The sequence below is a fragment of the Bos indicus genome, chromosome 5 (assembly GCF_029378745.1).
Source record: "Bos indicus isolate NIAB-ARS_2022 breed Sahiwal x Tharparkar chromosome 5, NIAB-ARS_B.indTharparkar_mat_pri_1.0, whole genome shotgun sequence".
NCBI lineage: Eukaryota > Metazoa > Chordata > Mammalia > Artiodactyla > Bovidae > Bos > Bos indicus.
The window spans coordinates 6,917,125-6,943,343 of record NC_091764.1 but is presented as its reverse complement, the minus strand read 5'-3'; the positions used below and the strand labels follow the sequence as shown (position 1 = coordinate 6,943,343).

The 26,219-nt window shown below is 43.4% G+C and overlaps 1 protein-coding gene across 2 annotated transcripts in view; it reads right to left on the bottom strand.

The window, feature by feature from the left end:
• Positions 1–24,819, bottom strand: part of NAV3 (neuron navigator 3) — an 893,860-nt gene extending 869,041 nt beyond the window's left edge. For both annotated transcript variants that reach the window (XM_070788552.1, XM_070788555.1), the window contains exon 1: positions 24,596–24,819. The gene's annotated coding sequence lies outside the window, so the exon portion shown is untranslated. The remainder of the gene's footprint in view (positions 1–24,595) is intronic.
• Between the last annotated feature and the right edge of the window lie 1,400 nt (positions 24,820–26,219).

Below are 26,219 nucleotides of genomic sequence, written 5' to 3'. Positions count from 1 at the left end.
TTTAGACAGGTTATTTAACTTCTCCGAGCCTCAGTGCTTTCCACTGTAAAATAAGGATAACCTTACCTACCCCCAACAGCTTCCCAGATGGTATGCCATTGGTATGGCATATGGTATCCATTGGTATGCCAATGCAGGAGATGCAAGATATGTGGGTTCAGTCCCTGGGTCTGGAAGATCCCCTGTAGGAGGAAATGGAAACCCACTCCAGTATTCTTGCCTGGAGAATTCCACGGACAGAGAGCCTGGTAGGCTACAGTCCTAGGGCCCGCAAAGAACTGGACACGATTGAGCAACTAAGCACCCCTTACAGTGGCCATGAACACTGAATAAGCCCCGACTGGAACACAGTAGGAACTGAACACGTGTTACGGTTCGGATCACTGCCGTCATTCTGGTGGCAGGAGCTGACTACCTATGGTAGGCGGTACAATGCTCCCCTAAAGGTGGCCGCATCCTAATCCCTGGGACTGAGATGGAGCCAGGCCCTATGGTCCTTGCCTGCCCGCCAAGTCCTCCTGCCTTTTGTCTGCAGTAAAGCTTTAGCCAAAGAGTCAGTTCAATCAGAGCAGTGAGCAAGTGTAGAAACAAAGGAAAGCGGTCAAAAGGGACAAAATGAAATTCGCTTAGTCATTAAGCAAAGTCTAGAAACTTTAGTGTCTTAAGATCTATGGATAATATTCTGAGCCATATATTGTGAACTACCTTATATACTAGATACTGAAGCCCCTAACAGGGAGCAGTTAACTGCATGACGACTAGACTGTGGCCCTGACAAAAGCCACTGCAGTTCCAAGAACTGGCCTCAAGGAAATGGCAACAAACTGACTCAGGGACTGCAGATTCACTGTACTTAAAATAATCAAGATGATGCTGGTCAGACCACTGTAAGACCAATTTCAAGATGACGGTCAGAGCTAACTGTACTACGTCTGCATGCAGCCCCCGCCCCTCACATGTGAAAGCTCTTTCACGGTAGGGGCAAGAGGTGGAGGGGGGGGGGGAGTCAGCCTTTGAACCCAATTCCCCACCCTCACCAGCCCCAGTCGCCTCCTGGTTGCCCACATCCAGAATAAAGCAAACTTTCCTTTCCATTAACATGGTCTCCTTACTGGCTCTAGAGGGGTAAGCAGGCAGACCCCACTTTCAGTTACAGAACCTGTGGATACATACTCTACATGTCAATAGGTAGTTTGTACCTGTGATTATACAAAAGAGTCTTGAGATGGGGAGGTGAGCCTGGATTATCCAGGTACATCTGATGTAATCACAAGGGTGTTTACAAGGAAGAGGGAAGCAGAGGAGCCAGAGACGGAGATGTGAGTATTATGCAAAATGCACCACACATAATAGGCTCTGAATAAATGATGGCTGTTGAATTCTATCTGACAGATGCCAGTGACTAGAGGGACTCAATGTTTCTCAGAAACCTCAGTCATCTAGCTTGCCACTGCAGCTGATGTCTGTTACCTGTAGCAACCTGTATGCCTCCTGCCACATATCAAAGTTATAGATAGACATCACGCTCTAGCCATCCATTCTCAGATAATTGCACCTGAAATAGTCCAGATAACTAAATGAACCAGAAAGGGGGGTACCATCGACCAAGCAGCAGCTGAATTTTGAAGATGAGCAAACCTAGACAGGAATATCATTAGCCCAAGGCAATCTTGTAATTCAAAAGAGAAAAAAAAACCACAGTGCTTTGAAAAGAAATAACAAAAAGGATGTCTACTCGCCTCAGGTCAGGTCTAAGACTACCGAGCCTATAAATCGGATGGCATCCATAACAAGGAACCTCCAGATGATCACTGAGAAGGGCTGACACACAAAAATTCAAGAGCCTGCTGCCCCAGTCAATAACGAGGGAAAACACAAAATCAGGAGGTTGCTCCTCTCCCGTTTCACTTAACGTCCGGTGTGGAAGGAGGGTTATAATCACTTTTGGCAGCATGTCTGCTGGCACATGGAGGGGCGTGTTGACTTCTTCTACCTCCTCTGCAAGGGGTATGGATTCCTGCCGCTGGGTATTGGAAACAGACACAGTGATTAGGGCGATCTTAGGAATAACACTACCAAATCACGTGTGGGAAGACGGATGGGACATCTGCAATGAAGAGACTGGAAAGGGAGAAGAATACAGCAGAGCAATGTGGGGACAGAAGGACAGGATTAACCGACTCTTCCATCTGTGAAACTCATGGGCAAATCAGGGCTTTAATTTTTGTATGTGCCTTCATGTGCTCAGTCACTCAGTCATGTCTGACTCTCTGTGACCCCGTGGACTGCAGCCCGCCAGGCTCCTCTGTCCATAGAATCTTCTAGGCAAGACTACTGGAGCAGGTTGCCATTTCCTACTCCAGGGGATCTTCCCAACCCAGGGATGGAACCTGCGTCTCTGGTATCTCCTGTATTAGCAGGCGGGTTCTTTACCACTGTGCCACCTGGGAAGCCCTATGTGCCTCTATATACAGCCCTAAAAAGAGCCTTATATCTTTCATTATACGTGACCTGGGGCGGCTCTTAGCACTAGGAGGTTCTTCTTGATGATCACAGAGAGTTAGGAAACAACCTGATCACTTTTCCAGACACACAGAATTTCTGTTTTTAAGAGCTTCATCTATATTTTCACCCTTACATTTATATCTGCAGGCTCAGGTCTTTCAAACAAGAAAACAGTAAAAAGGTTAGAAGAAATGAAATTATCCCAAGCTCCTACTCCAGATAGAAAGACAAAATATGAGTTGTTTTTTTTTTTTTAAGGCACAAATAAAAAGATGAAGCCCCCAAGGAACATCCTAGATGAGATTGTGTCCTCCTCCTGCTAGGATGTGTTTGCCTATGATCTTCCGGATACAGAGATGTGGCATGGGATTCCAGCCCAGGGCAAGCAATGGGTGGAATACACTCATGGAATGTCAGAGTTTTCAAACTGTGCTCCAGGGATCTCCTAGGATCTTTGGCTGGGGTGTGTGTGTGGAACGGAGGGTGGGGAACTGGAACTCAGACCCAGTTTATCTGCAAACTGAACTTTCCTTTTATATTTTGGGACTCTTGATGGAAAAAAGAAAAGAGGTTTAATAACATCTAATTTAATGCAACCATCTAATTTTACCAACAAACATGGAGAACTGGAGAGGATAACAAGTCAGCCCAGGACAGTTGGCTTGATGCCTGATGACCTGCTGTAATTTTGAATAGCAGCTCCATAATGTGACAATAAATTATGTAGTCACCCAAGTGCAGTTAAGTTACAGATCTGCCTAAGGTCCCACATTCCTGTGGGGTTCAGCCAGTATCCATTGGCTCAGCAGGTAAAGACTCCCTCTACAATGCAGGAGACACAGGAGACTCAGGTTTGATCCCTGGGTCAGGAAGATCCTCTAGAGAAGTAAATGGCAACTCACTCCAGTATTCTTGCCTGGAAAATCCCATGGACAGAGGAGCCTGGTGGGCTACAGTCCAAAGGGTCACAAAGAGTTGGACATGACTGACTGACTATTGCCTAGCCTCAGCCAGTACCAGATCATGGCTCTTAGGATTATTCCTGCTACTCAGACTTAGCCTCTTATCAGAAAGAATGGTTTTTATTTGCTTTTTGTGTGTGTTTCACTGACAGGGGAAGGAATTCCATTATAACCTAATAGCACCCGTAGAAAAAATATAAATGATCACTGGAACGTTTTCCTTATTTTATTCTACATTGCTTCTTTGCTTAGATATTAATCAAACACCATAGAGTCTGTTTGTATTGTCCTTCTGAAAAGTTATGTTAGACTTCTGGATTTTTTTTCAGTGGCCCAGACTTAAATTGAGGTATAAAAACCATCTGGGAATGACCCAGAGATGTGTACTAGAGGGAATTCCCACTATAGACAGGGTCCTTATTTCCAGATTTTCTATTTCACTCATTTTTTAATAATGCAAATAACATAAAAATTAGGAAGCTGAATGAAAAATCTGCATTCATTTTTCATATGAAATGTGAGATTTCAAGTGATTCTCTCGTTTCCATAGACCAGCCCCATGAACCTCAGAGCATGTATTCACTATCTTCCGTCTTCAAGCTGATCAACATTATTGTAAGTGCCTCATGGTAACTATTACAGCTGCCACCCCTGACCCGCCATGGTGGTCACTATCATTGCTTTTCAGGATGTGACCGCATCTGTTTATGGTCTTCCTTATGTTGTGCCTCCCTGAAAAAAAAGGTATTGCCTCTTCCCTCAACCTTTAGGACCACGTCCCAGTCGGGCCATTAACATCCAAACAGGAACTTTCGCTAGCTGGGGGAGACAGACTGCTGACACTCACTCGAGATGATGCACTGCCCTACAAATGCTGACCCAGAGACATACCTCAGCACAACCATGCTGCCTCCACACCCAGAGGGAAACACAAATGCAGAGAGAAAAGAGCAGGGGTTATGACAAGCCCCTTACGGTACATGCACTCCCAGTGCTGTATGCCCCCGTTCCCAAGCAAGGTGCTAAGCTGTTTACGTGAGAAAATCTTGTCAACCCCCACTACTTGACTGATGCTCATATGAAGCTTTATTGGTGACAGAGGAAACACCACATAGTAGAAGCAGGGAACAGAGCACTGGAACAGCAACAAGAAGAGCTGAAGCACAGCTTCCAACAGTCCCGGGTCGGGAACAGCGCCGCTCTCTCGACTCTCGCAGCCTCAAAAGGTATTTATTGTATGTGAGATACGGCTTCCCACTGTAATTGAGACTGCACTGTAAGTAGAAGGATGAATAGATTATTCCACCTTGGCAACTGTATCACCTCTCAATGTCCTAGTTTAAATGCAAAGATCTGGACGCAAGCAAACCTGCACGCTTGTCTCCACTGCAGGACTCATCTGCTTGTGCAAATCTCTAGCCTCCCTGGGCACCGGCGAGGTGCCCTTTATCCTACTAACTGTGCAAAATGATGTGAGTTGGGGGCTTCTAGTGGCACCCCACTCCAGTACTCTTGCCTGGAAACTCCCATGGATGGAGGAGCCTGGTAGGCTGCAGTCCATGGGGTCACTAAGGGTCGGACACAACTGAGTGACTTTACTTTCACTTTTCACTTTCATGCATTGGAAAAGGAAATGGCAACCCACTCCAGTGTTCTTGCCTGGAGAATCCCAGGGACGGGGGAGCCTGGTGGGCTGCCGTCTATGGGGTCACACAGAGTCGGACACAACTGAAGTGACTTAGCAGCAGCAGCAGCAATATTGAAAGACATATACAACTACCCAGCTGTAAAAGACCACAGAAAGGCTGCAGGGTCTTTTCTAAGGACCAGGAAACCATCGCCATGACAAACGGATGGTGTCGCCATGACAAACGGATGGTGTCACCACACAGACAGCATGTGCTCTGGGGCTTCAGAGCCTCAGAACCCTGAAGACTTGGGGAGAAAAGGTTACTGCACAAAAGGAAACGTGGCGATTCGGGGACTCAGTAGCAGGCACGAGGAAGGAAGGCCAAAAGAATTCTCTTTTCTAAATACAATCAAACATGCCCAAATTCCTCCCCAAATAACAAGCAACCATTTCAAAATCTGAAATGTACACAACTTTCACCTTGTCTGCATGGTTTCCTCAAAGGACTACTTGTGAGATGAGATCAGATCAGATCAGTCGCTCAGTCGTGTCTGACTCTTTGCGACTCCACGAATCGCAGCACGCCAGGCCTCCCTGTCCATCACCAACTCCCGGAGTTCACTCAGACTCACGTCCATCGAGTCAAGGGGGAAACTCTTCAGGGCTGTACACTTACAGAATTAGTCCTCCCCAGTCATTTGTTTGGCAGGAAAACCTGATCGGCTTTTATGTAATTAGGTGATTAAAAGTGGTGTTTGATTGAACCCTAGCTACACAAAGTGATCTTGAGCTGATTGAAGGACACATTCAAACGCTTCTATTAACAGTGTTTGTGTTGAACATAATATATCTTTACTCAAGGATGGGATAAGCATTTCTATTTGAACAATTTCAACACCAATGATAATATACTTACTCATTTCAGAGGCGGGTTTTATTAGTCCCTTTCGAGAATGAAAAAAAAAAAAAAGAAAACCATGATGATACTTTAAATCAGACACTCCTAAGAAAAAAAAGTGAGTAAATTATCCACAATGATCATTTACGGTGAGAATGGAAACAAAAATTACCATACCTGATTCATTGTGATGTACAGCAGGAGGAGACTACATCATAGAACTATAATTTATCATCACTATAGACTCTGCAGAAGCCTATGTCAAAAGATGAGACACACTGACCCCAAACAGAAGCAGAACTGTTTTGCAAAAGCATGTATTTGTTCCATCCATGCCTCCCTAATAAGCAGATCAAGCTTTTTTTCCTTCAATTTTTATTACTAATTTTAAAATATGCATGCTTCCCCCAATGTTGCAGATATAATTAAAGCCCTATTATGGTTGAGAATGCCCCAGAAGTAATGAGAAAGAGCATCCCTATCCATTGCCTTAGCAACGACATGCCTTTCCTGATTAATTACACATGCCAATTCAAAAGTCTACACTAGCTGAGCTGGGTTCTAATTCTACTCTACCACCAAGCATTGTTCTGGATTTGAATAAACCACTGCACTTTATTCCAAATCCCAGTTTAGCTACCTGTACATTGAAGCAAATATATGTACCACATGCCTTCCAAATTTAAAACCATCATATGCTAAAGTACTTCAGAATAAAGCAAAAGGACTTCCTAGAGATTTCCATAAACAATTTGTAGAGAGGAAATGACTTACTGTATTCCATGTACTTTAAATGATACCATTTTAAACTAGTTTTTAACCAAAGTAGAAAACAGAATTTGAGCACTCTGGCGCCAGGCCTCAGGGACTCTTCTATTACCTCTTGGAGATGGTCTGATCCTGGCCATAGGCAATTTTAATTTATCCCCCATCATCACAGTTAGCTATCATGGAGACTCAGCCCTTGGTCAAATCAATCAGGCCTTGTACAGAATAAAACGACTCTGAAGAGACAGCGAATGAATCTGGTTTAGAAGTCACATAAACTGAGCAAAAAAACAAATAAATAAAAGACAGTAGGCTGTAAGAGCATGGAGCTGCATCTCCTTCTACATAAAGTCAATCAATTAGCGGTAAATTGTTAAAACTTTACCATTTGGTTTGATCCTTTTGCAGCTTCCAAAGCCTCCCCCTGCAGCAGCTGGCTATGAACTGTGTTTCCACTAGAAACAGGCCCTGGCAGTCCAGTGCTTTCCTCCCCCTCTATTTTCTCCTCCCTCGCCCCAGCTAAGCTTTAATACCTGTGTAAAAGCAGACTCTACGCTACTTGGTGACACACACAAGAAATAAGAATCCATATAACTAGGATTCTAACCATAACCCCACTTGCCTACATGGTATTCCCATGATGCCCAAAGACACAGGCATGTTTGGAGGCTGAAATGTAAATGGGATTATTTATTTGCTGAGCATGACAGGAGGAAAAATAAAATGCAGTGCTACAGTCTTCACAATTAGAACTCAGTCAATTTATTGTCCACTGTCAGGGTGCTGAATTTCGATCTATTCTTTCAACATAAAACACACACACACACAAAGACTGAATATGAAGCATACAACAAAATCTATTACACAGAAAGCAGGGAAGACATATAATGAAGTCTTTTCCTGTCTACAAGGTCATCCTTCTAATTCATGGAATTCATTTAATCCTGAGGTCCAATTCAATGTGTCCTCCTCTACAAATAAATCCATACAGGTTCCTAACAAGAGCCCTAATAGTGGGTTCAGAATGCAAATGAGAAAAGCAGCCACAATATAGACACGGGGAGATTGTTTGGGGGCACTGTAAGCACCACAAAAGAAGCCATTTTTCTAACTATCTTTTAGAGGACAATAAACTGCTTTACCCAAAAAATTAAACTCTAAGCAAAAAATGAAACTAATAACATGTGCTAGAGGTTAATTTTCAAGGGCTTGGAGCTGTAATTTACCAACCACTTCCTTCATTAGCGGCACCAACTCGTCATTAAAGACTTCTCCAGACTGTGCCTTCCATTGGAACTCGTGATTCACGTGACTGGCAGAGTAACAATTATTCATCATTCGATCTATAGTAACTGCTCAGCAAGAAGGACCAAGGCCTGACTTCATTTTGTTTTACCTGTGACAGATTTTATGAGAAGTTACAAATATTTAAAAGTCCTGCTGTTTAACCTGATGAACTAGGGACACCTCAATTTTCCCTGGAAAGTCAGTGAAATAAAACTACTCCCAGAAAAACAAATATATATTAATACATATATGTGGATCCTAGAAAAACGGTACTGAGGAGCCTGTTTTCAGGAGAGGAATAGAGACACAGACATAGGGAATAAACTTGTACGAGTGGGAGAAGAAGGTGAGGCAGACTGAGAGTAGCACGGACATATATACACTGCTGCTGCTGCTGCTGCTGCTAAGTCGCTTCAGTCGTGTCCGGCTCTGTTCAACCCCATAGACAGCAGCCCACCAGGCTCCCCTGTCCCTGGGATTCTCCAGACAAGAACACTGGAGTGGATTGCCATTTCGTTCTCTAATGCATGAAAGTGAAAAGTGAAAGTGAATTCACTCAGTCGTGTCCAACTCTTCTCGATCCCATGGACTGCAGCCCACCAGACTCCTCCGTCCATGGGGTTGTCCAGGCAAGAGGACTGGAGTGGGATGCCATTGCCTTCTCCAGTATATACACTACCATGCGTAAAACAGACAGAGCTCAGCCCAGTGCTCTGTGATGACTTCAAGAGGTGGGATGGGAGAAGAGGGAGGAGAGGGAGGGAAGCAATATATGTATACGTGTAGCTGATTCACTTGGATGTACAGCAGAAACACAACATTATAACACAATCACCTTCCAGTTAAAAAAATAAGTCACACCCCACATTAAAAAAAATTATCATGGTTATTACCTTAAAATCTTGCTACAGTAAAAGGGAAGCAAAAACACTTTTCAAAACAGCAAAGAAAAATGTAATCATCAATTAATAAAATGCTAGGAAGTCTCAGTCCACCTTTCCATCTCATAAAAACATTTGATTTTGTTCACTAACAGAAAGACCAATGATATATGTAATATGTCTTGGTATACAGGAGTTCAAGTGTTAGAATGCTTGTGTCTGTGAAGTGCGTTGTGCTAATACTACATACCGGAGAAGGCAATGGCACCCCACTCCAGTACTCTTGCCTGGAAAATCCCATGGATGGCGGGGCCTTGTGGGCTGCAGTCCATGGGGTCGCTAAGAATCAGACACGACTGAGCAACTTCACTTTCACTTTTCACTTTCATGCACTGGAGAAGGAAATGGCAACCCACTCCAGTGTTCTTGCCTGGAGAATCCCAGGGACAGGGGAGCCTGGTGGGCTGCCGTCTATGGGGTCACACAGAGTCAGACACAACTGAAGCGACTTAGCAGCAGCAGCAGCAGCAATACTACATACACCAGTACATTCACCAGCTGAAGCATTAATCTGTGTCTCATTCTGTTCTGAGAAAGATTTATTATGTGTAAGTGGTTACTATCAGCTGAACTATGATACCTAAGGATATGTGAGAGATTTTCAAGTGACCATTCAAACACACGTTTCTGTGGTTATCCACATTTCACTGATAATTGCTCGGCCAGGCCAGCAAAGCCATGCCAAACCCTTACATCATTTTGGTGCCCTAGCTTCCGCTCACATTTCTCTGGACCAACTGAGTCACGGCAGGGGCAGCTCTTTCAATCTCCAACATTCCCTGTGTTCTGTCGATTGCATCACATGAAGACGCCATCTTTCCTGATATCCCAACACAATGCTGCTGACTGTGGGGTGGGACTTCAAAAGCCTCACCCAAATGTGGCTAATCCCAGTCAAGGCCCCACACACGCTATTTGCCACAGACTGCCTCATTTTTGCTTTCTACCACATCTCATTTTCTTTTTTTTTTTTTACATCTCATTTTCTTAAGGACCCTTCTTCAAGCAGGTAAACATGACCATCTCAGATTTCAAGACATATGTAACATTCAGCCTATGGCTTTGGGCTTTTATTATAAACTTGAAATGGCCTTCCTAGGTGGTGCAGTGGTAAAGAACCTGCCTGCCAATGCAAAAGGCTTAAGAGAAGTGGGTTCAATCCCTGGGTCACAAAGATGATCCCCTGGAGAAGGAAATGGCAACCCACTCCAGTATTCTTGCCTGGAGAATCCCATGGACAGAGGAGCCTGGGGGGGCTACAGTCCATAGGGTCGCAAAGAGTGGGACATGACTGAAGCAACTTAGCACATAGAACAATATATGCTGCAACTGACTTTTAAGGACTCTTTCAGTTTTCACATCAAGTTCTTGCTGGACATCTAGTCTTTATTCTTAATAAAATCAAAATGCATACTAAATGTACACTTAATTATTGTGTACTTAGTATAATAGTTGGGTTCTTTAGCAACAGTAAGTCACCAAATTCTCACATCGATTCTGCAACAGGGGTATTATCATGCCCACTAAGCAGATAAAGAAACTGAGATGCAGAGAAGCTACATAATTTGCCCACACTCACACAACCTATAAGAAGTGTCAGCATATTGTGAAGCCTCAACTCTTAGTTGACACATGGTAGGGCTTCCCTGGTGGCTTAGAGGGTAAAGCGCCCACCTGCATTGTGGGAGACCTGGGTTCAATCCCTGAGTCGGGAAGATTGCCTGGAGAAGGAAATGGCAACCTACTCCAGTACTCTTGCCTGGAAAATCCAACGGACGGAGGAACCTGGGAGGCTTCAGACCAGCGGGTCACAAAGAGTCGGACACGACTGAGCGACTTCACTTTCCTTTATTGCTTTTGCACTGAACAATTTTTTTATTAAGATGCTATAATCCTGGTATCTGCTTTTGAAGGGAATTAGACATAAGGCTCCCCTGTTTAACATCCTTCCACAACTGATACTTGCAGAATAAAGTACTAACTCCTTGATCTAGAATGTATACACTTTCTCTGCCTGCCCTTCCAGCTTCATCACGATGCACCCACCCCAACACATATTTTGCTGGTGGGGACTGACTGTACTCTAACTTTTCATGTTCCCTTATGGCTTTGCACACTTGCAGAGTCACATCCCAAAACATCCTCCTCCATTGTGTCCATCTGGCAGGTTCCCACTCATCTTCCATGACTCACTTTGAGCCTCTCCTCTCTGGGCATTCATCCCTGAGGCCCTGCCAGCAGGAGGAACGGTCACCCCCACTCCTGCTCTCCCAGGCGTCCTCGTCACACGTCTAGTATGGCTACGGAAGTTTCACATTAAAACTGTTTGTTAGTCTTTCCAGCAGTGAGATCCTTAAGAACAACTATTTTCTCTGTCATCCCTTTAGCAGTACACATGTTTCAAAAAATAAGCAAAGATGGCATAGGTGGCATTATTGGAGGTGAACATCACCTACATATAAGCTCGGGAATTCCAGGACCTTGTGGATGGCAAGACTGAACAACCAGGAAGACGTTATTTACAGAAAGTCACGTCTATGTCTTAAGAGGAGTTTAAAAAAAAAAAAAAATATATATATATATATACACTCAACATGGAACTCTCATTGTACAGCAACCAGACCTGTTAGCATAGGTCCCAAGTGCGAAGGGCACGATGCTTGTAGGACCCTATGAACAGCTCAGTGTGGCTGGAGTGGAAGGTGAAGGTGGCCAGAGGCGAGAGAGGCAGAGCTAGGTCCTGGAGGCCCATATGCGAAGGTACAGATTAAATTTTGCATGAATAGTTTCCTAACCTTCATGGTTCAAATGACACTTCCTCCATCAAGCACACTGTATTCTCCCATCTGGAGGAAGCCTCCTTCCCTCCTTCATCTGCTCTTCTGCACGGACACATGTTAATCGTCCAGAGAACTAGCCACCTACTTCTTCCTTTGTTCAAGGCTTACCTTACCTGCTGAGCATAAACTCCTTAAGGGCAAAGTCTAGACTTCTTCAGGCCACTTACAACCCAGAACACAGCCCAAAGCCTAATACATTGTGGTGTGAAGAATAACACATTCCCTAGGTTCTGAAACTACTTTATAGTAAATTCAATAGAGTCTATAAGCATGAAAACCAATTTATGATTATACATCACTGCGAAATTTTAAGACAGATTTCAAATAAAATTTCTCTCCGGAATTCCCAATAGTCTAGATATTCATTTGGGCACACAACTTTGCACAACTAGCCATCTTGTTCTTGATGACACACACATGAAGTCTCAACACAGTCTCTTGTCTAGGGTACGTTGTAAGGTTGTATTTGATTCACAATAACTTCCATCAGAAGCTTAGAAGAGATTTCAGATGTATCCTACTGAAGATGTTGGGGAAGAAAAGGGTTGTGTTATGGGTAAGGGTGATGTGCTTGTGGGGACAAAGAGGAGATATAGTCTTCAGTGAGAAAAAACGTTTAAAGTCATGTATTTGGTCATAAACCACAGCTTAAAATCTACCAATTTTCTAGAAGAAAAAAGAAAAACAGTAACACAACCACACACCCATACCACCCAGCACCAGGCAAAGCAACACTTACTCTCCCAGCACATGAGCAAAGGAATCAACAGGGAAATGATGTTCCTGAAGTTTCACTTACAGACCAAGGACAGTGTAAGGTGCAAGCTAGATGTTAGCATTTTAATTTGAATCAGAGCTAGCATCATCATGCTGAAACATTTCACCGAAGGTATAACCTTCAAACGTGTATCAGACAACTACAGTCATTCCAGAATCATGGCATCTACTGCAAGGACACAGCCTCACAACAAAATAAAACAAATATTGCCTCCTGAGCGCGAATTGCTGCCTTGTATTCTGAAGTATGCTTTATACTTTGCAGGTTATTTTCTGGGAAAATTTCAAAATACATAGACTTTGCCCTGGATTCTGCTATGAGAAGGAGCAGAAGATGGACATTTCTTACTCACTTAATGTAACTAAATGGTTGAGAATGGGGGTCCGTGGATGAGCCCATGGTATGCAGCCTTTCTGTGCTGAGACGTTCATCCCAGATGCCACGTCCCTTGGAGCCACACCAACACTAGAGACTTGTAATGTAGGGGACGGATTTCTCAGAGGCAGAAGGAAGAAGCAATCCCACAGCCACACTCACAAAATCATCCTGCGGTATGTCTTCCCCTCCAACCCCTCTACAAGGAAGGAGGGACAGGAGGCAGCTGCCCAATAATGAATATCATCATCAAGGACCACGAACATTTACACAGTACTTCAGAGTTTGAGTCCCTCCATATGTATTACTTTAATCTAAATCTAGGTGAACCGAGGTCCATGGGGCGAGTTGGCCAGAGCCATCATCAACCAGTGTAAGGTCCGTACAGGCAATGGACACGCATACAAAGAAATCACCAGAGGCCCAAGTATTCAGATGGTAACAACTAAAAGGCTTTCCTCCTAAGAACTCTTCATCCCATGATTAATTCAAACACAGTAAAGTCATCCAGTTAAAACATCAAGACTTTCCATTTCTTTTACAGGCTCACAATTCCTAAGTGCAATTCATAATCTAAAAAGCTCTGCAAATCCAAAGGTTTCACATAACTAGACCTGAAGTAAAATAAGGCTGTAGTCATTATCTCACTGCATCCGTGTTAGTGCCGCTCAGCTGCGTCCAACTCTGCGACCCCATGGACTGTAGCCCGCCAGGCTCCTCTGTCCATGGAATTCTCCAGGCAAGAGTACTGGAGCAGGTAGCCATACCCTTCTCCAGGGGATCTCCCCAACCCAGGGATCAAACCTGGGTCTCCTGCATTGCAGGCACCAGGGAAGCCCGTATTAGTTTTGTACCGCTGCTGTAATAAGTTACCACTGAAGTAGTAGCTTAAAAAATTTACTGTCTTACAGTTCTGGAGTGCAGAGGTGCAACAGTGGGCTCACTGAGCCAAAACCAGAGTGTCAGCAGGACGGCATTCCTGTCTGGAGGCTCGAGGTGACAGTGTTTCCTTGTGTTTGCTGACTTCCGGAGGCCACCTGCATTTCTTCACCCCAGCCCCCTTCCTCCTTTTCCGAAGGCAGCCAGGTAGCATCTTCTGTTTCCATCACCACAGCTCGTCCTCCCACCACAGCTGGGCAAGGTCCCCTGCTTTCAAGGACCCCTGTGATTACACGGGGCCCATCCAGCATCATGGCCTTATCTCACAGTCCTTAAACCTTAATCACAAATTTCAAGTCCTCTTTGGCCATGAAAGGTGATGTATTCACGGGTTCTGGGGATTAGAACATGGACATTTTAGGAAGGGGGCATTATTCTGTCCACTATGCTCACTTATTCTGAATATTCAAGGATTTTCTTACAGAAATAGTCATATGTTACGTCTAGAGAAGCTGTCACAGGTCACACTGGGTTTGTTACATGATATATATACATATACATGCACACACACATATACTCCTGTCTTTCTAAAACATGAGAAAGTGCAAATTCTGAAATATTTCTTGCCCCTAGGCTTTCAGATAAGTGACTGTGACCCGTACTATGATGAATCTATCCAGATGGATCTCTCCCTCCTCATCAGGAACTCCTCTGTCCACCCCTGTCAAAGAAGGAATTGCTCTTCTGGTAGGTCAGACACAAAAACAATGACTGGAGTTTAATTATGAGGGAGCAGGGTCACCACACTTTAAAGACAACAAAACCAAGATCTAGTCCCTCTCTCTCTCTACTTTCTAGTTTTACATGGTTTTTAAGTTGAAATTAGGACCCCTCTTGGGACATGATCATTTCTTTCTCTTCCTGACTTCCTTCCCAAACTATGGCTAGATCAGAGCATATCAAGACTAAATACATATATATTTGGACTCAAGCCAAGAGTACATGCTCAAAACCACTTCTTTCCAAAGAGACCTGCATCAAGGGTAATTGGCCCCAGCTCAAGCAATTAATAAAGTGGTATTCTGATTACCATTTGGCTGCTATTGCCTGCATTTATCTTCCCTAGGGGCCCTGAACAGGGACAAAGGTAATTGACAGAACAGATTCAGGTATGTCTGGGATTCTAACATACTACCTAATCCCCACCTCAATTCTTAAAGCATGCAAGTAGCAAGCACAAATATCAGAAAATTTACTTAAACATTCATAAGATGCATTTCAATTCTGGCATATATATATATAATCTCCCAAGTATGATACAGACATTTGCCCTATAGGGAATACACTGAACAGACACAACTAGCTAGTCAGTTAAAAAATAGGTAATGGCAGAATTTCTAATGCAACTTCCTGTGACATTATTGAGAGTTTATCTGCTGTAGGCAGAAAAGCCTTTGTGGTTATTGAGGCCATACATAGGAGACCTTCAAAAGAGTATTAGCATTCATTAACAGTGTAGAACTCAGGATAACTCTCAATTATGGTAACATAATTTAACTGGATTTGTGTTGAGTGCAGCCTAACCCTAACTTGTAAAGTCCACCATAAATAAGCAGCTAAATACTCTGAAAAAAATTTTAAATTAATTAAGCACATCCCAATTTCCTCTAGGGCAAGGACCTTGTCTTATTCATTTCTGTACCCCTGTTATCCTCATCACAGTACAGAAAGTAATTAATATATACCTAAAACTTTCTCTTAAAAATCATGCTTACTTTATAGAGTAAATTAAAGCCACATCAAGTGTGCAAAGAACATAAAACAAGCACATAAGATGAGTCACATTATCCAACAAAAACCTGCTTAGCAGAAGACATTTATGAAAACACTCCCAGACTCTATACACATCTGCCATATAGCCTTTTCACCGGAAATGAATAGTAGTTTAATTTCTACATCTTCAAAGAACAGAAAAACCAGACATGTTGCTTATCCTCAGCTCTAAAGGCAGTTCTTATCACACACTGTGCTCAAACATAAAAATATCAAGAAGAGCTAGTGACTTAATTATTTTTCTCCTGAGGCTTGTGATGCAACTAATTTGTGATGTCTTGAAAACTAATTTCTGAACATCTACTTACTGGTTTTCCTAAGCCATCTCAGGTGATGCTTGTTCAAATAGCAAACGCACATACCAAGGACCAAAAAAAAATCAATTCCAATTCCCAGAGAGCATGATATTGGTACAGGTCAGTGAACACCATCACTGTTTTATACTGAGATAAACTTGGATCTGAAAACATTCTCAGAGGCAAAAGAATCCTATTAGTAACCCTATCTGACAAATTAAAAAGCAAATGTACTAAAACCTTAAGCTCCAAAGAATGAGACTAATGGCTCATTTATGAAAATAATATTCACGCCAATATAAAGGCTCAAAAATCTTACTTCTTAGTGTTCTCCAAGTGCCTAATATCCACTTGTATGTGTGTGAGTCACTCAGTCGTGTCCGACTCTTTGTGACCCCACGGACTGTAGCCCACCAGGCTCTTCTGTCCATGGAATTCTCCAGGCGAGAATACTGAAGTGGGCAGCCATTCATTCTCCAGGGGATCTTCCCGACCCAAGGATTGAACCCAGGTCTCCGATTCAGTCATCCTTTAAATGTTTATGGGATGATAATTTATGTAGATAGCATTAAACAGATCCATGAAGTAAAAAGTGAGGTTATGGTCTTTTTTTGGTTTTCCAAATCATGTCATTTTGTATGTACCAAAATGTCATAATTATACAAAATCTTTTATTCCTATTAGATTCCCTTAAACTTATGAGAAAAAAGTTTGATGTGTACAACCCAGAACTATGCTTAAGGAGGGAAGTGAAGTTGCTCAGTCATATCTGACTCTTTGCGACCCCATGGACTGTAGCCCACCAGGCTCCTCCATTCATGGAATTTTCCAGCCAAGAGTACTGGAGTGGGTTCCATTTCCTTCTACAGAGGATCTTCCTGATCCAGGGATCAAACCTGTGTATCCCACACAGCAGACAGACGCTTTACTGTCTGAGTCTAACAATATTCACAAAAGACCAGAAGTGCAGACAAATTCATGAAGAATGGCTACGTTAGGTAACACCACCAGGGCCTCACTGGGGCATATTTTATTTGAGGCACTTTAATCTTGCCTGGTTCAGAAGGTAACAGAAGAAAACGTCTATGGCAATGAAAGCCAAAATTTTAAATGTCTTCCTGTGTGTCTGAGAGTCAGGGGAACTCTCTGGGGGATAGCCCGAAAGTAAACTGGGGGATCTCAGGTGGCTCGGTGGTACAGAATCTGCCTGCCAGAGCAGGAAACATGGGTTCAATCCCCAGGCTGGAAAGATCCCGTGGAGAAGGAAAGGCAACCCACTCCAGTATTCTTGCCAGGAAAATCCCACGGACAGAGGAGCCTGGCAGGCCATAGTCCATGGTGTCACAAAGAGCAGACACAATTGAGCGCACACACACTCAAAGTAAACTACAATACTTGCTCAAAGTTTACCTGAGCATCAGCTAAAGCACGTCCCAGCCCTCAACCTCCAGCCCCACCCTCTTAAACAGATCCGCTGCCAAATGGAAATGCTGAGATTAGGTTCAAGGTGAGCAATTAATGAAAGAAGAGACACCATGCCTTCTGCCCTCATTTAATTATGGATAATGTCCACAGAAGATTCATTCTGAGGAGTTAAAAGTTTAAAAGGAAGCTAGGATGCCAGAAATTCACTGTGCTAAATGCAGATTTAAACAGCAGTCTCACAGCTAGAATTCTACTAACTGACGCTTCTACCTATAGAACAATCATAACTATTTATACGCTAACAATCTTGAGGCAGTTTAAGGTTTTTATAGTGTTGCCGCATAACAAATTACTCCAAAATTTGGCAGTTTCAAACATTTAATAACTCATGCAGTTCCTATGGGTTATGAATTCAGAAGTGGCCTAGCTAGGTGGTTCTGGCTTGTGGTCTCTCAAAAGGATACAATCAGTATGTTACCAAGGACTGCAGTCATCTGAAGATTTTTACCAGGGCTTAAAAACACCCTCTTCCAAGGCTGATGCTCCAAGTGGTTGGTAAACCAGTGCTGGGGGTCAGCAGAAGGCCTCCCAATCTCTATGGCCAGCTTGAGTATCCTCACAACAGGGCAGCCAGCGTCTCCCAGAACGAGTCATCCAAGAGAGCAAGGCACAAGGGGCAATGTCTTTTACAACTTAGCCACACAAGTCACACACCATCACATCCGCCATATTTCACTGGTCACAGAGAAACACCCTGTAAATGTGGGAAAGTAACAAGAGCAAAAGGCAAGAATCACTGGGGACCATCTTGGAAGCTGGCTTTTACTATCTTAAAATAAGCTTCCAAATGAAAAACAATGCTCAGTAGAGTTTTAGAACAGTTTATCATAGCCCATTTTTTTTTTTTTTAATTTTCCTTCGCCACACTGCATGTCTTGTAGGATGTTAGGTTTCCCGAAGGGAGACTGAACATGGGCCCTTGGCAGTGAAAGCAGAGAATTATCCACTGGACCACCAGGGAATTTCATCTCAAATGTGGTAATATGGGATCCTACTGGATAACATCTTTGAGTGCATGCTCAGTAATGTATGACTCTTTGCAACCCCATGGATTGTAGCCTGCCAGATTCCTCTGTCCATGGGATTTTCCAGGCTAGAATACTGGAGTAGGGTGCCATTTTCTCCTCCTGGGGATCTTCCCAACCCAGGGATCAAACCGCATCTCCTGCATTGGCAGGTGGATTTCTTACCACCATGCCATGTGGGAAGCCCTAACTTCTTTGAGGGAGACATTTAGTAAATGTCTATTGAACCAAACTAATCCCAACATATTGCTCATGTATCATTTTGTTCACCTGCCATTAAATTCTCAGTGTTATAACGCTATCACTTTAGTATCAATATTCCTGACAATAGTGTCAATATTATCTAAAAGCAGATATTCTGGATTCTCAAAACCAGAGGGAATCAGAATTTCCATGGTCAGAGAATCACAGAACTAGGAAGGATCTTAAGAGGTTGTTACCTAATTTGTTGCAGCGGAATGATGGGTCCTTGGAAACCCACTGTACTTGTCTTTTCTACTTTGGTTTTTAATTTTTTTTTCATTATGGAAAGTTTTGGGAAAAAAGAGGTATACTAACCCAATACATCCACTTTGCAGATGAGAACAACCTCTCAATATGTAAAGAAATTGACCTATTCAATGCAACTGTTTATACTGGAGCTCACAAAGGAAAAAAAGAAGGATGAAACAAACCTTTAAACAACGTTTTCTCATCAATGAGACTTCAAGCAACTTCATACAAAAAAATTATTCAGCAACCTTCTTTAGCAAAAGTCTGTCGCTTTATGATTAGGGTAATAAGAGGCAGGTGTGGCTTGTGAGCAAACAGCACTGAAACACTGAAGCATAACGTAAGTTTTATGTTTGTCATTTTCTAAGCTGATATAATATAGTACTACTGGAGCTAATCCTGATTTCGAGTTTCAATTTGTGAATTTAAAAAAAAATTCTATGGATAATGTTGATACTGAATATAAAATAAGCTTTTCTGGAAATAAGGAGAATTAAACCCTTCCAAATAAATGTATTCTTATCACCCAGGCACCTGGTCATTATTTTCACCTTGAAATTGTCAGGAAAAGCTAAGGTGGGAAGTTGGCACGGGGTGGGGGGAGCAAGAAAAGGGCACAGCTCTTATGTGGACAAATATTATAAAGCACATTCAGACTCAGACGGAAAAAACTCAACAGAAAAAGAACTGGACTTCTGGTAATGCTGTTGTTGTCAAAATGGAACAATAATAATGAATGTGTGCTACATGTCAGAAGCAGTCCTCAATATTATTAGCAACAACCTCTTCCAGTTAGTCTTTACAAAAATCCTTCAACAATTGTTTTACAGAGAAGGAAACTAAGACTCAGATTAGGAAAGGTACCAAAAGTAACCTACATAGTAAGTGCCAGAGCTGGGATTCAAATCCCAACGCAGTCTACTCAAGAAGCCACATCTTTAAGCGCTGTGCAATACTGCCTTAAAATGCATCAATATAATCAGGCAGCCACGGTGTCTGATTCCATCTTAATAAGGTGGCCTAAGATGGAGTTCAATAACGTAAATGTTTCTTTTGATTGGGGAAAAAAACTAATGGTTTGATTTTGTGGTCCTGCTTGTAGCTGTTAACACAAGCATGTAAAAGGAACCATTTCTTCCTCAACACTATGCATTCAAACCTACCAAAAGCCAAGTGAGACTGGAGATTTCAAAGGTGCTTCCAGTAGAAAAAATAATGAAAGCTGGATATGAGTTCTGCATATAAATAGCTACAAAGAAAGATTTTAAAATACAGAAACTTTTTTTCAAATCTTCTTGACTATATCTGAACTGTTCTCTATCACTTATCAAAAACGCTGACTTCCAGTCTTCTCTCTAGAAAACTCTGGCCCTATGTTGCTGGTGGTGCTTCCAGACCTTGATATCTCCAGGCCCCCGTTAATCATAGAAGCACAACCAGCAATGGTCCCAACTGCCACGGCTCTTACGAAAATGCTGCACAGATTTAAAAAAAGAGGAGCCCTATACAAACACGGTATAATGAACAAGCCGCTTTTAAATTCTCACAGGGACCAAGCTAATTTTTTAAATTATGATGTTTGGAAAAATACAGTAGTAAACAGATATAAAGACCTCAAGCTTAAAAAGAAAAAAAAAAGACCATTGAGTTACATAACCAACTTGAGTGATGCATTGAATTCAGAATCTATGTTACTGAAGTACTTGTCCTGAGACTTCATCTGGGCCAGAGAAGAAACTCCACCACCTGAGGCACATATCACATATTACTGTTGACAGTCAGACTTAGGAGGAAAAAATGAAGTCTGAGCAGAAAGCTCAGGGGATTTTTTCATACCCTGAGGTCCACTTAACCTAACAGAAAATTACTTTTTTGTTACAAAATGGAGGAGGGGAGGAGGAGATCTTAAATGGTTTAAAAAAAAAAAAAAGAATGTATTCCTCACTTGCATTCACATAACTAAAAAGGGTGATACCTGCTGGGATTATTCAGCATATTCAATTATATGATTACTCACTGAGCACTGACTACCCATACCCACAGAACAGAGAGGACTGTATTTGCCTTTTCCTGAATGGAAGGAAATACTCAGCATCATTACACATATCTCAATGGTATAAGGAAACACTTCCTTTCCTGAGACAGAAGTCTTGTCTGCTGCCTCTGAGCATGTGTGTATGTGTTTTAACATCCACCACTTCTACACATGTACATTTGTATGTATGATTATGCCATATTCACATATATTTGAGAATTCAAAAAAACAGGAAAAAGATCACTATGCCCATTCTTCTTCTGGAAGAAAAACAAAGCTAAGTGACATCTGTCAACAAGGAAGCCACTCCAAGAAGCACTCTGTGATACAGTGAGAAGGGAGGATATAACCTTGGCCTCTTGGCTCCTACTTACAAACACACCTCCCCGACTCTCAACATTTTAAAGTTGACAATGCCTCTCATGTTTGATTGGGTGCTATTCTCACCCTAATTATCCTAGCTATGCACAAAGTTAGATGCACTTCTTTATAAACACTTTTAAATTTAAAAGTATAACTCACTTGTTTTCTGAGAATTTTAGAACATTCAAGTGAATGAGGAGCTAAGGGGAATTGCAAAGGGGGGAACTGCTATTCTGACTAAAGTCAAAAAGTTAACGCCAGTCCAAACCAAGGAGGCAGCACACTTTTCCTATCAAGTCCCTGAATGATGACAAAGTGTGGATATGGGTCCACACTTCAGCTTCCACCCAGGAAAACCATTTCCTGTTGCCATGGGTTACAAGGATGAGTCACTTGCAGCCCTCCAGACAACTTGAGAGATGTCTTATACCAATGTCAGAATTAACAAAATACATTCCTGGTAATTAGTAGTGCTCAGCAATACAGTCTATTAAAATATCAAAAATATCTATTAATCCCTTGAGATGAAAATGTGGACTTGAGGTAAGTAAACTTGAGGGATATTTTTCCTATTATAAAACAGATAACATTCCCAACCTTTCATTAAGTGATCCATATAAACATACAATCACAAGGAGGAGAAAACTGTTTTAGGATCAATGTACTATAAATAAGAGTAATTTATGTCTTGTCACTAACATACCTTTTAACCTCAAATCACACTGGCTTAGTCAGAACAGGCTTTATATTAAATCCTTTACATACACACACACACACACACACACACACACACACGCAATCACATCAAAACACTAAATGTCCAGGAGGGCAAGCCATCTCTTAAACTAAAGAACAACAAAAATGAACATTTTATTATACACACAATTAATTACACATGCAAGTTCCAAGCAGCGTGCTAGGATCTTGTAAATGTGTCAGGAGCAACCCACCATACCCAAAGAATGCCAAAAATCAGAAGACAGGTGCAAGCAATCACGTAGGACCATTACTCCTATCAGCATTCACTAGAAGAAAATGTTGTAGGGAAAAACATGCTTTTCAGATATCACTGGCAAGGAGATTTAAGTCTTTTGTAAATATTCATCTGAACAGCATAAATACGACCCCAGATCCGAAAAGTATCAGGTACAGATTTAAGCAGAGGAAAATCCATTTAAAACAGCTGCAGCTTCTTAATTGGCTAAAAACAAAGACACTGTGAGGTGGCGTGGCAATATTTATCTTTTCTTGGTTTCGGTATAGTTTCCATTATACCAGTTTCTCTTCTTCCCGACTGATTCTCTGCTCCAAGATCCTTTATTCTATATTAAAAGTTGAATTTAAAAACAAATGTGCAGACAAAGGAAAAGGAGGCAAGGGGGGCTCTCTAAAAACTGAGACCTTTTTCTGTATAAACTATGAACACTGCTGAAACAGTGGAGGAAAATCATTGCTGAATATTGTTTTCACCCCTGAAATATTTTGACCTCAGGAAAACTTGAGAGCATAACAAGTAGATCTTTTGAGAAACAAAGGAAATCCATATAAATCCTATTTCTGGTAAAAATTGAAGTCATCCTTTTCTCCCTTTGTTTTCACATGATACAGACATCTTAAGTTTCAAAGAAAAATAAAACCATGGTGAAAATCACTTCAACATAAACAAGGTTGAATGGGTTCTATACTACATAGGGGCTCTGTTTTCAAGTAAGTTTAACTTATACCTACTCAGTATGGTTATACACATGCTAAGAACCAAAAGCAAAAATCTCCTTTTATTGGATTTTCATGTCTTCAGTACTGAAGTCTGAATTTAGCTATGTATTTTACACTAGAGTTGCTACGCCTTTTCTATTCTTTGGCAGGTCCCAATGTCCTGGCCCCCTACTTGATTTTCTTACCCAGCCTGGAGTTTCGGAAGCAAGCCTCTGAACCTTAGTTATGCTCTATCGACTCATTGTAGGGACTAAGAAGCGCAAAACTGAATGAGGTTTAAAGAGGAGATAATTAAGGTAATAGAAGTTGCATGTTCCTAATCAACTGGGAGAAGAAAACACACCTGTCTCTCGGTTCTCCTAAAATTAAATATCAAAGAGGGAAGAGTCTATCAGTCTAAGAGGGAAGTTCCTCGAGAAGAAAACTAGGGGTTTAAAAAAAAAAAAAAACGATAGATTTCTTTACACCCATGGCTTATGTGGATTTAAAACATAAGCAGTCCTTACAATACACGTCCTCCTGCGAGCACTGAAGCGAGCTGCAGAACTCTGATTCTGACATACAGACGCCCAGCTCAGAACGCATTTCTGCAGAATCAAGGGAGATCAATAGACTCAGGAAACAAATATGTTGATGGATGAAGACGAGTCGGGAAACGACCTGGTTGAGGTGGCCACGCTGCAGGTTTCACCGCTCTTCCCATGTTGGCAAAACCAAAGGTTACAAACCATTCCCCTTGCTTTTAAGAGGGAAAGGAGAAAGGGAAACGAGAGGAGTGGGGGGAAAGAGATAAGGAAGGGAAGATAATGGAGCCAGCGATGAGAAAAGGAAGAAAGAAATGGGAAGAGGGGGAAGAGAAAGAGAGAAACCCGGAGAGGGGCGGGGGAGTAGGAAGGGAAGCTATGATGCATGGACGCTCGCCAGCCACCCAGCCGAGCGCTCCATCGCCCCCCAAGCCTGCGTCCCTCGCTCGCCCGTCTGGAGACGCGGGGCTCCCGGGTACCGCCGCCCTAGGGCTGACAGCCCTCCCCGCGACCCCTGCACGGCGCACCCAGCGCCCAAATGCCCAAAGTAGCCCGCCGGAGCCCAGCCACCCGAGCCCGCCACTCCCTGGACCGCGCTGGCCGCCCACCCCCGCCCCTACTTCTCCCCGCGCCCCCATCACTAGTCTCAGGGAAAAAGCTAGCGAGAGAACAGAGATGGGAAAAATCAAAGAGGGGGGGGGCGACCAAGAAAAAATTATATACATATTATACAATTATATGTAATATATATATATATATATATATATATATATATATATATTTAAATAAGGTGCTCGTGGGTCCTGGGGGAGCAGCAGGGGAGGAGACCCGTGGAAGGCACCTGGGAAGGAGCACGCTGTTGCAAATACCCCGGGCTGCGTGGGGCTGGGCGATTGTCCACAAAAGGAAGTTTGGAGGGAGCGCAGCCGTTTGCCAGGGGAGAGGACGAGATCCGAGCGTTACCTGACTGAGGTCAAGCCGGCGGGCCGCGGAGATCCTCAGGTTTGCGATCCTGAGCCACTTGATCAGGTTACTATGGAAATCGTCTTAAGGAGGAGGGCGGGGGGGAAAGCCAGCAGCCAGGCACATCCTCGTCACCCCCGAAGGGAGCCGCCGGGGCCGCCGAGCGCGGACGCGGGACCGGGCGCGGCGCCTCTGCCGGCCCGGCTCGCTCTTTCTTCGCTCCTCGGCCGGGCCGCGCCTCCCCGCCCCGCGCCGCCGCCGCCGAGCAGCCCGCGGGCCGAGCGAGCCCTCCGCGGCGCGCAGCCGGGAGCGGGAGCGCGAGCGAGCCGCCGCCTGCCGGCCTGGGCGCCGGGCGGCGCTGTCTCCCGGCCGCGCAGCTGGAATTTAAAGAGACAGGCGCGGCGCGAGGTCGGGGCCGCGGCCCGCGAGAGCGGCACACCGGGCGCCCGCCGCCTGCGCCCCCGCGCAGCGGCCCGAGCCAGCCCCGCGAGAAAAGTTTTCTGCGGGGACGTCTGGGGGAGCGCCTGAAACCGGCCCCGGCCTCCTCTCCCGAATGCAGAACACAGGCTGCAAGCAGAGTGATAGGGATTTTTTTTTTTTTTCCCCTCCCTGGGAGACTAGCGGGGAAATGATTTGTATGCTCAACAAGTCATGCACCTATTTTCAGCAGCGCTCGTTTCTCTCCTTGTGCAGCGACTTTTTTCAATGAAAGCACCAAGAGACAAATGGAGGGGGTCACTCCTCCTTTTATGTCAGACTCTAAGCGGAGCCGCATGGGTTTGGAAGGAAGGTGGTGGCGGGAAGATATAGCTGTCAAACATCTTGAAAAAAAAAAATAATTTTTATTTTTCTCCTCCTCTCAGCTAGCGAAGCACCTCCCTTTCCCTTCCCTCCCAGCCGTGGAGAATACGCACGAAGGTAGAATCCAACCTCTGGTCCAGCATTATCCGACAAATTACATTCCTGCTGGCTCCTTTTCTCTATAGCGATGGATGTGTCTATCAGAAAGAAACATCTAGTCTGGCTGGCCCTCTTCAATGCCTAGTGGAAAACCAGTTTTCATTGGGTAGTTCTCACACTGCTATTGTAAGTAAGGTTCAGATTTGTGCTATTCCCAACATACAGCCCAGGTAGAAGGTGTTTATAAATTAGATGGTGTAATGCCACCATGGATGTACGAGTACCAGAGAAATTATGATCCAATTTATTTTACTATTCTAACCACTACCTTTCACTGCTTTATATATAGTAAACAGCCATTGTGGTACAGTTCCACAATGGGGAATAAAAAGCATGGGGATAAAAAACAAGGAGACCCTCCCTATGGTCTTGTCCAAATCAATCAAGCAGATTTCACAGAGTTACCCTTGCAAAGAGTAGTAGATACTCCATAAACAGGGATGGCACTCTATCGGGTTGGAAGAATGTATTGTCAGAAGGACTGAATCCAGTCAGTCTAGATTATCAACAGCTTGTGGGCAGGAGTTATGAATCCTTCTCTTAGACCTTACACATTCTCAGAAGCCCAGCTACATTCTAACTCGAGTCTTAAATTTCTTCCCTGTCTCTCCCTATGGACTTACCTCCAGTACTGACACCTGTTCCGTGCATCCATTATGCTCTC